The sequence below is a fragment of the Papilio polytes genome, unplaced genomic scaffold (genome assembly GCF_000836215.1).
Source record: "Papilio polytes unplaced genomic scaffold, Ppol_1.0 DF821400.1, whole genome shotgun sequence".
Taxonomy (NCBI): domain Eukaryota; kingdom Metazoa; phylum Arthropoda; class Insecta; order Lepidoptera; family Papilionidae; genus Papilio; species Papilio polytes.
In genome coordinates this window covers 1,774,138-1,785,941 of record NW_013527804.1, presented here as the reverse complement: position 1 = coordinate 1,785,941, position 11,804 = coordinate 1,774,138, and the positions used below count along the sequence as shown (strand labels likewise).

The 11,804-nt window shown below is 32.7% G+C and overlaps 1 protein-coding gene across 1 annotated transcript in view; it reads left to right on the top strand.

Moving 5' to 3' along the window:
• The window catches only part of LOC106108699 (probable G-protein coupled receptor 139), a 47,719-nt gene that overhangs the window by 2,700 nt on the left and 33,215 nt on the right, over window positions 1–11,804 (top strand). The window lies entirely within an intron of this gene.

Genomic DNA, 11,804 nt, shown 5'->3' with positions numbered 1-11,804 from the left:
CCACACTCATAACTAACATTCTCCTTGTAACATGCGATTCATCCCTCCTCATAACATGCCCATACCATGCTAACCTTTTACGGTTATTTAAACAAATTCTAAGCAACAAGTCTCTAGATGAAAATAAAAAGTGTTTATCTTGTTGCAGTAACGCCCCCCCGTGGCACAAGGGCGCGTCTGATTAGACGAAAGCTATAAACGAATTACAGAGATATAAAACATCTAGATCAGGTCAAATAAAATTACGTAAGATATTTTCGCTGCTGGACACTTTACTTTTATCTTAATAAAGTGCTGATTGTATTAGATCATTGATGTTTGAAGCATTAAGGACTTTAACGTGTAAAGAAACGACGAGGGAAAATTTCTGATACAAGGAACTACTCAGAATTTTAATTGACAGGGTAAACATAGCTACAAACATACGATACTAAAACAGCACACTTCTTAAGGCGGTTTCCCAGCTCAGTTAAACTATTCGGTAATGGTTTTGGTTCGATAACTCCATGAAATGCGTTTCCGAACTACCTAACTTGAGTTTTACTCTATTCAAACTAAGTTCAACTTAACACTAATGGAATAAGTAACGATAAAAAATTGGAAACTTCTGAAACCCAGCAAAATACACTTTTTTTTATTATTTGTTAAGCTAGCGCTTGACCACGATCCCACCTGAAGGAGGTGACGATGCAGTCGAAAGATGGTACGAGCTAGCGTAATAGGTAGTTGTTCACTCTCCTTTTGAAGGCCCCCACGTCATATTTGGACGGGAAAACTGATGCCGGCAACATGTTCCAATCCTTTGCAGTGCGCACAAGGAATTACATTAAATACATTAAATTAACTAAATAAATGTAGGCTTTATTCACATGTCTAGTATCGATTCGTTTTAGTACAATTGGAAGACTTCGTTGAAATTTAAAATTTATCTTAACATCAATATTGGTGCTATTCTCTATCCATAACAGAATGTATTTTTTTTTAATTGAAGATTATTGTATATTATAAAATAATTAACTCTTCTAGTGGTTTAACATCTTTGATGTATTACGCCCTGTCTCTAAACTAACCACGAACTTTATTAACCTTGTTTCGACACTTTATTGTGACGTAAAAGTATACGTTAGTTTGTGTTGCTTTCTTGTGGCAAGAAGAAAATTGCAAACCTTATACTCTACAATAAACACTTTTATATTGCAAGTAAAATGTTCGTCGGACATTTTATATCCTTGATATTAAGTCAAGATAAAGATAAATCTTAATCAAAAGTCTTGCTAGAATTTCGTTTTATTCAAACTTCTTATATCGTGTAGTTTAACAATTGTATTGTAAGGGTACACGTCTTTCCCAGACAGCCTGTAGAAAGAAAATGATGACATGGTTAATGTAAATGCATCGCCAGTGTAAACTAACTGTTATACATACATTTTATATTATGAATCAGCAACAAGAGTTCTGAAACTATTAAGGTAAAGTGGGACGATGATAGATCGGACATTTCACCTTCACCCCATTTAATATTACAAGGTGAAGAAATACATTGCATTTATGTTTTCGTAAAAATATATTTTACATGCTAGTAAACCAGTGCAGTAAATGGCACTGGCCGGTACGAATACAATGCGTATAGTTCAGTAAAAATAAAAAGCAGTATGAGACAAGACATCAGAGTCAAATTACGTACCCCCCCTGGACTCGACACTCTACGAGCCAGTACCTAGCTTCAAAGTTAGCGTGCACACATTCCAGCTACTTGCAAGTGTCTCCCCGGCTCACATTAAAAATTATTATATAAATTGATGGTCAACATTCATAATTTGACAGTGGTAGAGCCCGCTTTAACATCTTAGCATGAATGGGCCGGAACGCCCGGTGTAATACCACGACCACGCAGAAGACATTCGTGAAATGGAAGAAATTCCGTTTTACGTCTGATGAGTGTGGTGCCGGAGGCCTAATTTAAGTCCCTTTCTCTTTACCACCCTTTTCTTATAAGGAAGGGGAAGTGGATTTTACGGAGGAGATGCATAGGAAAGGGAAATATCCTCTTTATGTGCGTCTCCTACTGTGTCGGGCAAGGGTAGGAAACGCATCTGCAATTGCGGATGTCTACGGGCAGTCGCTTCGCCGTTTTGGCGAATTCAAGTGGCCGCTTGCTCATTTGCCACCTTATGTTATAAGAAAATGCTTATATTATTATATTGATCGTGATATTTTTAAACTGCTAGTCAACGTTTTTAATTACAACTTTTTACTAACATTTTAATTATGAAAGTACACTATTTGAAAAGCGTAATATTCCCGAACACCCATCCTACGCGAAATACAAAATAAAACTGAAATAACTCATGAAACAATTTTGTGAAATATTTATTTAAAACGGAATCCGCGCAAGTGAAAAGAGACATGTGAAATTGCACTATGAATTTCACGAAGAACTGTAATTAAAATGGAAAGCATTTCAATACGTTTTAGTAAAATGAATTAAATTTCAACATTTCCGATCTGAACGCAGTTTTCACATTTACTCGAATATTTGGTTTAGATATATTTGTACTATTTTAAACATTAATTGCAATTTTATCAAATAAGCTTATAATGAAACGTACGATAAAACTTTACAAAATATAATTGAACATTTTTGGTGAATCCAATAACATAAATATATGTTTTATTTGTACTTTAAAATCAAAACTTCTATAGTACAGTCAATGAATCTGGCGCTGTTACGAATCAGAAGAATTCGCTTGAACGTTTTATAGACATTGAGACAACTTTGAACAATAACCAATAGAACAGACTGTTTAAATACATATGTACGCAGATAATTGCCTTTATAATTATCCCGTCGTTTGTGAAACTTATTTCTACTTTTACTAAGAAGAAGTAGAGTTGTAACTTTATAAGAAACAATGCAATATTTCATTAAGTTCACCGCGGATATCCGCGACTGTACTTACGATGTTGTAACTTATTTCGAAATACATTTTCTAGTAATCTCCAATTTAGACACAATACAAACAAAATACGTACGTTTTTCCTTGAAAAAATCCTTCCGTAAAAATTACATTTACCGTCGAAAATTCAACTCAAGGGACGGAATCGACAAAGTTCAACGGTTCAACTTTATAGTGTAGGATACAATCATGAAACTTATCCCTTATTTGATAGATTTGGGGTTAATGCCAAAACTATTATAGTTCTACAATTTTAATTACAAACATAAAATTCAAAAGACCAATACATCTGAATGTACTAACTGTACTTCAAACATATAGGGATATATTCGACTAATACACTGGGTTAAATTATATAGTACCGACTAATAAAGTGACCCTGTCGGATTTAATTGCTCTTCCACTATGAATACGACTCGAATGACCTATGACAGTCATAATAAAAGAAATAAAAACATTACCCATTTGTGTACACATTTAAAATTGAAATGACCTCACTCTCCCCCATTCTCTCTCTCTCTAGTCTCGACCCCCTTACTATCTCTCACTCACACCCCTTCAACCTTCTATCTCCATCTCTGTCTATCACGTCGTATAAATCACATTTTATTTTCCAAAGTGTATTTATTACCTTTGTTGTGACAGTATAAAAATTCCAGCACATTTTTATGTAATCACGCTGTCATGTTTGTCGTCGCCCGGTCGTGTTCTAGAATGAACGATATTAAAGTCATTCACTCGCTACGTGATCGGTGAGTGAATGATATCGGTCTATTATTTTCTAGTGTATGCAGATGACACGACCTCTAGTATTGATAAGTAGGAATTGTGTCAACTTTGTTTAGAAAATTGCGTGCAAAATGAAGATTAGATTGACCTTGTGAAGGTTGAATAAGTTGATATTATTTAAATTTATGACAAACATCTTTATAATCTTACTAATGTTTAAAATGCGAAAGTCTAAATGGATGGATGGATGTTTGCTAGAATTGTAGCCTAAACTGCTGATCAGATCTGAATGAAATCTGTTATAGGCGTAGAGGATAGTCTGTAAGAACATATAGGCTACTCAATTTTGTTTTTATTTTAATTCCGCTCGGACAGAGTCGCGGGTGAATGCTAGTGAATGAATTATAAATTAACTCTAATGTTAAGAAATATCCAAGTAAAGTTGTAAAAAAATAACATCCTTTACAGTTTTGTACAGTCGCGTCAACAATTATAATTAAGGAGATTAACTCAATTTGAATGTAGAGTCGTGATTGTCTAACTAAAGCTAGTAATGTTAAAAACTAAGTAACAAGTTGCAATTATTTGCAAGATTTTTAATTAGTAAAACAAATACATTTATTTTTAAAAAATACTTACACTTTAATTTCTGTCAGAACAAATGATTAAATTTAGAAAAAAAAACGAAAGTACCCTGTGTGTTCCAGAATATCCTCAACATTCATACCAAATTTCATAGAAATCCGTTCATCCGTTTAAGCTACAAGCTCTAACAAAATCCATCCATATAGACTTTTTCATTTATAATATTACTATGTTTCAAGAAGCAAAAACTTTATTCCGTTCTGTATTCCCGTTAATCGGATGTTTACGATCCCACAATTTATTTCGCTGATTCATCACACATCTGTTTCTACAGCTATCTCATTACGTGCCTTCTACGATTTACAATGTTTACTTTTTATAAATATACTAACGTGTCTTAACCACAGAGGTTATAAACAAAAAAGGTTTTGCACCCAGAATTATTTACGGACAAACTGAAACGAATACTGAATACTTCAAGCTGTGACGCTGGTAGCTAGTTTGATGGAAGTTGCATAGTTAGTTGCTATCAAAGTGGAATGAGTTGTTAAGTGGTTCATAAGTTCGTTGAAACTGGATTAAGTCTTCGCTCAGTTTGAGGCTTACAGTATGACGTTTTAGTGGGCAACTAAAGTACTAGGTAAGTGACAGTTACGGACTAGAGAAGGGAGATTAGGGAACCAGTTTGTACCAGTTCAGACTAGTTAAATCCGGATTCATCCAGTTTCATTATAGAGACGATAAAACAAAAAGAGATCGAATTAACATACAGTTTCCACTGCCGGAAAACATTATAATGCCAAATGATTTTCCAGCAATGATGTGACTCTGTTTGTCCGTAACTCTGTTTGTGCAAAATAATAATAAAAACTTAACAATATATAACCTACTAGCTACTCCCGTGCGGCTTCATTCGCATGAAATTATGAAAAATTTATTTACACTTGTCAAATTATCAATAGCAAATGTCAAAATGACATGACGAACCTCAGCAATCTTTCTTTCTTGATGTTGGCAGCAACTTTTGGTGTCTTTCCCACATTAGGGTTTTTATCCAAAATCTTTACCTAAGTTAAATGAAAATGTATAGCCTAAAGCATGACGTAGGTGTAGGGCTTTTTATTAAAGAAAGAATTATTCAAAAATATGCTGTAATTTCTGATATCTTAGGCAACAAAGAAGTGTGTGTTTACGCTTTATTATAATAGTATAGATGTATTTAGACTATGGTTTAAAACACCCCTTTTTTCGCTTCCTGAGTTAAAAAAGAGAATATTAGTATAATAGACATTCGCTTATCTGTACACGATCCAAATCCAAACCATTATCTTAATTGCGTTTTCGCATAACAATGAGACATTGAAATCTCGATCCAAAAACCATTCAATTGTATAATGAATGTATTTTAACAAATGCCTATGAAAAGAATTAAATTAATCGTATGTTAAAGTAGTTTTTGAATATCTTTAAAGTTTAAAACTTTGTAGAAAAGAAAAATGCTTTTTGTAAAGATGGACATTCTATAACTCAAGAAAAGTAAGATAACGGGAAACAGAGGTTTACCTGGAGGACAAGGGATATGATAAATGGAAGGAAATTTAACCAAAAGCATTCAAAAATACGTTATTATTATTTACCTTTACTAAAAAATATTAAAAGTATATTGCTTAGTAATAATGTAGCTTTCTACTGATAAAAGAATTTGAAATCGGTCCAGTAGTTTCACAGCTTCTTCAATTCATAAATTAAATTTTTCTCTTTATAATATTACTGGCAATTGTTCGCGACTTCGCCCGCGTAAAATGAAAAAAAAAAACAAATAATATAGCCTATGTTAATCTCTGATAACGTAGATTTGTAAAGGTGAAAGAAAATTCAAATTCGGTAGTTAGTCCAGTAGTTTTTGAGTTATTTAAATACATACAAAAATACAAATCTTTCCTCTTTACAATATTAGTATAGAGTATAGATTTTTAATTTGAAATTTGATATTACTATAAATAGATAGCACAGAAAATCTCGTAGAATTTGGTTTTAGAAGGAACAATGTAACGAACGTGCTCTTGGCAGGTCTATTTTAAATGCCACGCACGTTTGAAACGGCGTCACACGGGTATACAAAAATTTGTGTATCAATACTAGGCATTTATTATTCATTGTTAGAACTTTATATGCTACATGCTAAATCTAATAATACTTTAAAAATATGATTAACCACCTTTTAAACGCGATTTCATCCAAACTTACTTGAAACTTAGTAGCAGTCTATGTGTTCTTCCAAAGTATCTTTTACATCATTACCAATTTCATTAAGATCTTTTAATCGGCAAAAAATGGTACATCTTTGGCTTATCTCATCTCCTCTACCTTATCCTACTCCCGTTATGTGTGCACCGGGTTTTCGTCCTCCAAATAACTCTATCATCCGTCATCTCAGTCATCACTCCCTTCTTGATCATGTCACCCTTCACGCAATCCATCTCTTTCTAGGTCTATCTCTACCGGTGTCCACACTTAGAACTAACGTCCTTGTTACATGCGATTCATCTTCTAGGCTATCTTTTTTTTACAATAAAAGGGGGCAAACGAGCGGCGTGAACACAAAGGTGGTCAACGATGCCCATGGACATTGCAACACCAGAGGAACTACAGATACGTTGCCGGCCTTTGAGGAAATGATCTATTCAAATCTTATAACATTAGTATTACATGATATAACTACAAATTAAAATAGAACTTTTTTCGTTAATTAATAACGGTCAAATATCGCCTAGTAAGGTTTTAATACTTCATTAAAACTGATCCTTAAATTCATCAGTTATAATTACAAAAAGGTCGCGTCACTCGTGATAAATTGGTCTTTCGTAGAGGGCAAATTTCTCATCGTCTACGTGAGAGGCGTGAAGTGTCAATAAATCAAAATGCTCAGGTGATTTTGTAGAATATAGTACGGAGATCAAATGTTCTCTTGTGTCGCAAAATTACGGCCAAATATAGGAATTAACAGAATCAGATATTCAAAGTTATCCTTTTATTCCAAAGGTTTTTTCGAGGCATGCATTCTAGAACTAACTCGAGCTAGTATTTGAAGAACTTTCGATCTCTTAAATAGAGACCAACATAAGATCTCAGAGTTTTCTTTATCTGCAATTAATTAAACGGAGACTGGGGACTTGGCAAAACAAAATCGCATCAGATAAAGTCAGTTATGACGTCTAGACAGTCACTGCAACTAAACTCTGTGGTATTTAAGCTTAAGTAACATTAGACATGTCAAATATAGATTAATCAGGACTTGATACCAATTGGGGTTTTTACTTTAAGGTTCTTAGAGCGGGGCACAATTGACTAAACTATCGCACAATTGTTGTGCGACTGTCGATTGTTTAGTTGAACAACTAAAAATCCAGTAATTTGCAACACCATATAACCTCAATAGATTCAAAGCGCGACTAAACAGTTGTGCGATAATTCAGTCAAAGGCTTCATGCTTTTAATGTAGTTCATATTTAATCTATGCTGACTCTTTTTAAAAGTAAAAGGAACGGATGAAAGAAGACTACATGTGACAGAAATGCGAATGTTAAGATGGATGTGTGCTAACACGATTGGATAATATACGAAATGAGTATATTAGAGGAAGTTTGAGAGTAGCTCCAGTAGTAGAGAAGGTAAGGAGTAAAAGTTTAGCATGGTATGGGCATGTTATGAGGAGGGATGAATCGCATGTTACAAGGAGAACGTTAGTTATGAATGTGGAGGTACATCGGTAGAGGTAGACCTAGAAAGAGATGGATGGATTGCGTAAAAGGGGACATGATCAAAAAGGGAGTGATGACTGAGATGACGTATGATAGAGTTATGTGGAAGACAAAAACCTGTTGCGCCGACACTACGGGACTAGGATAAGGAGATGATGATGATGACTGTTTTTGAGAGGACATATTTAGACATTCAAATTGATATAATCTCTTTTAAAATATGATCTAAAAAAGTAAAGAAAATGAAAATCATATAAATTTAAAGTAAAGTAAAATAATTTAGTAAAATAGTTTAATATTGTAATAAATAATATTCAAAAACTTTTATCACACACCTAAGTCATAATAAGATCAACGCAAAATTCAATGAATAGACGAAAAAAATACACGGCAATCATGATAAGAATACGTAATTGGGGAATTTCTATTGCCATGTCCCTTAAGGCGGTATTCACGCGTCCCTTGGATTTAGTTAATCCCCAACCGTCACTCTCACACGAGCGTGATGAATTGTAATATCCCTTCAAGTGCTTTAAGATAAAGTAAGGTAAGACCTTAAGACGTTGAGAACCTATTTTTCATAGCCACTTAGACAAGAGTTATTAATCTAGAACTCTGTCCCACTAAAGGGTTGAGTACCAATTTCACGTGATAGAGATAGTGTTTTTTTTTTTTTTAATTATACGATTCCTCTAGCATGTAAGCCAGAGCCTTTAATATGCTTCATATATATCATCTGCTTCATTACATTTTTATCTCGTACATTTTACTTTTTATTTTTACAGATTTTTTAAATTACACAAGCTAAGATACATTAAGATTAAAATAAATATTACTAAGACTACAGGTACAATATTAAAATTATGGACAATATTAAAATTATAACTGGTAAATGAAATGTAAAATAAAATGTAGGATAAGTATAAAATAATAAAATTACAGTTGGAATGACTAGATTGGCTATACATTAAAATGACTAGATTCATATGCTACGTTACAATTCCCTAAAGTTTTAATATGACTAGGTTTAAGGCACTTTATAGAGAGATAGAGTTTGCGACTTGGTAAAAAAGCATGTAAAGGTGCACGTGATCAAATATGAGGTAGTGGGTGTTTAACTTGTTACCGACAGCGCGGCAGCCAAAAATACAAAACACTTTTTATTAAACTTATACATCTTTATTTTAAACTTACTTACACAAATATATACAAAAAACTCAAAACTCTCTCGATCACATCTTGACTTTTTCTTCTATATATTTTCTTTTTTACAACGATAAATGCCTTGGTGGCCAGTATGCAACCTCTTTGGCTGTTTACATACTGCTTGTCAGCCAAAGAGGTTGTATTTTGCACTCAACAGTGGGTTCATCTACTATATAGAACAAAGTCTGAACGAAGCGTAAGCTACTTGTTTTTTTTTTAATTACACTCGGACCAAGTTGTGGGCTAAAGCAAGTCTATACTAACATAATAAAGAGATTAATTTGTTTTTTTGTATGTATTCAAATAATTCGAAAACTACCGGGCCGAAATCAAAAATTCTTTCACCATTACAAAGGTATTTTTTCATGATGGCAAAGTCGCGAGACAGTTAGTAAATAAATGTTAGGTTATCTTTACATTTTATTTCGCTTTGTAGCAATAAACGTTTTCTTTCTATAATCTTTTCGCGTATTTATCATTCACAGCTTTAACTAAGTGTTTCTTTATATCTGTCAAGTTATTTGCTTTCCTTTCACATGAACATCAATAAATAATTAAACATCAATCTCGAGAATAAATATCTCGCGGAGGAAAGCTTTTAAGAAGCTTATATAACTTGAGTAACTAAAACTTCCAACAAATAAAGTATTTTGTTACTGTTCTTACTTAGATTATGCTTACATTGAACATTTAAATGTTGTATTAAAATTAATTGTAACTAGCTTTCGCCCGCGACTCCGTCCATGTGGTATTAAAAAAAAGAGCTATGTGCTCTTTCAGACTATCCTTTACATTTATGCCAAATTTTATCGAAATCCGTTCAGCATTTAAGACTGGAAACTCTAACAAACATCCATCCATCAAAACATTCGCAATTATAATTAATATGATTAAAAAAAAACGAAATAAAGAGATATAACATTAGCTACAACAAGATTTATTTAGTTTTATCTCTTGATTCCGAACTATTCAGTTAAAATTATGCATATGTATGTAATAACATAGGTAATAAACTAACTAAAAACTGTCAGTTGAACTGTATGTAACGGGTTAAAAAAGTAAAATATAGTGTTGACAGCTATGTATAGAGATTGATATGTTTTTGTATATTAATACCTACATTATCTATACTAATATAATAAGGCGTAAACACAAACTTCTTTGTTGCCTAAGATATCAGCAATCACAGCACATTTTTGAACAATTCTTTTTTTAACATAAAGCCCTACCCTTAGTTCACGCTTTAGGCTATATATTTGCATGCCATTAAATTTAGGGGGTAAATATTTTGGATAAAAACCCTAATGTGGGACAGAGACCATAAGTTGCTGCCAACATCAAGAAAGCAAAATTAGCAAGGTTTGTCATGTCGTGTCATTTTGACATTTGCTATTCATAATTAGACAAATGTAAAATATTTTCTCTATAATTTCATGCGGTGAAGCCGCAAGGGAACAGTTAGTTAAGAAATATAAAGCAAGAGAAAAACTGTATATCATATATATACGTTTTTATATTTGTGAAGAACACGTAGATGATTGTTCTAGAAAGACTTACAAAGGATTAAATTCCACTAAAAGAATCCAACAATAAAAGGAATCCATTTTATCCGTTTCTTTTGTTCTTCAAATGATTAAGAACAATAAGCGGATAATATTAAATGTGAAATAATTTTCCGAGAAAATACCAATAGAGTGGATGCTCTAAAAATCTAGATATAGTATTTTTTATTAAGAAGCCAAACTGAACACTTAAGGTAGAAAAAAATTATGATCACTAGATGGCGTTATTTTCAAATTACATAAAAGTAAAAAATGACAGACAATGACAGTTAAAGTTGGTAATAAAATATGTCTATAGTGTGTCTAAATAATTTGGATTAGTTTTACAATTTATTTCAAATTTAGTAGGGATGGGTTGTATAAAATCAGTCATGAATCTTATCGATTTTCGACTTTTATTCTTATAGAAGTTGGAATCGATAGATTTATAGTTATAACTTGTGAATTAAAAAAAACATTGTTTTCTCAAATTAATAATGACCATAACAAATAATGAGAGTAAATAAATGTTTATTACTATTACAGTCGTACATAATCGAATTGGATTTCGCTATTATTTCTGTCATCACTAAATTCTCTACACTGTAATCAATGCTAGAATTGTCCTATAAATTAGTTAAAAAGAAGGTAATAATTTTAATTGAGTTTGATAACCAAACCGAATATCGATAGTTCACAATTGTTCGCTGCGTGTTTGTTCGTCACTACGATACCTGTCTATTAAGTATGGCATTTGCCTTCACACAAATTGAATTGATACTTCATATGCGTCATTTATCAAACTAATCTATCTTATTTAGACAAACTATAGTTTCGGTTAAACTGAGACCATTGAGCTAATAAACGTGTTCAAATAAATACACATCACAATTCCAGCTTTGCAAAAATTTAATTAAAATTTCGCTAGCCAGTATTCATTGCCCCGGGGAAGCGTCGTAGAGGCGTGCCTGTTACTTATTTTTATTTTTTTCAACGTCAACCGCAGATACATTCTAAACGAGTCG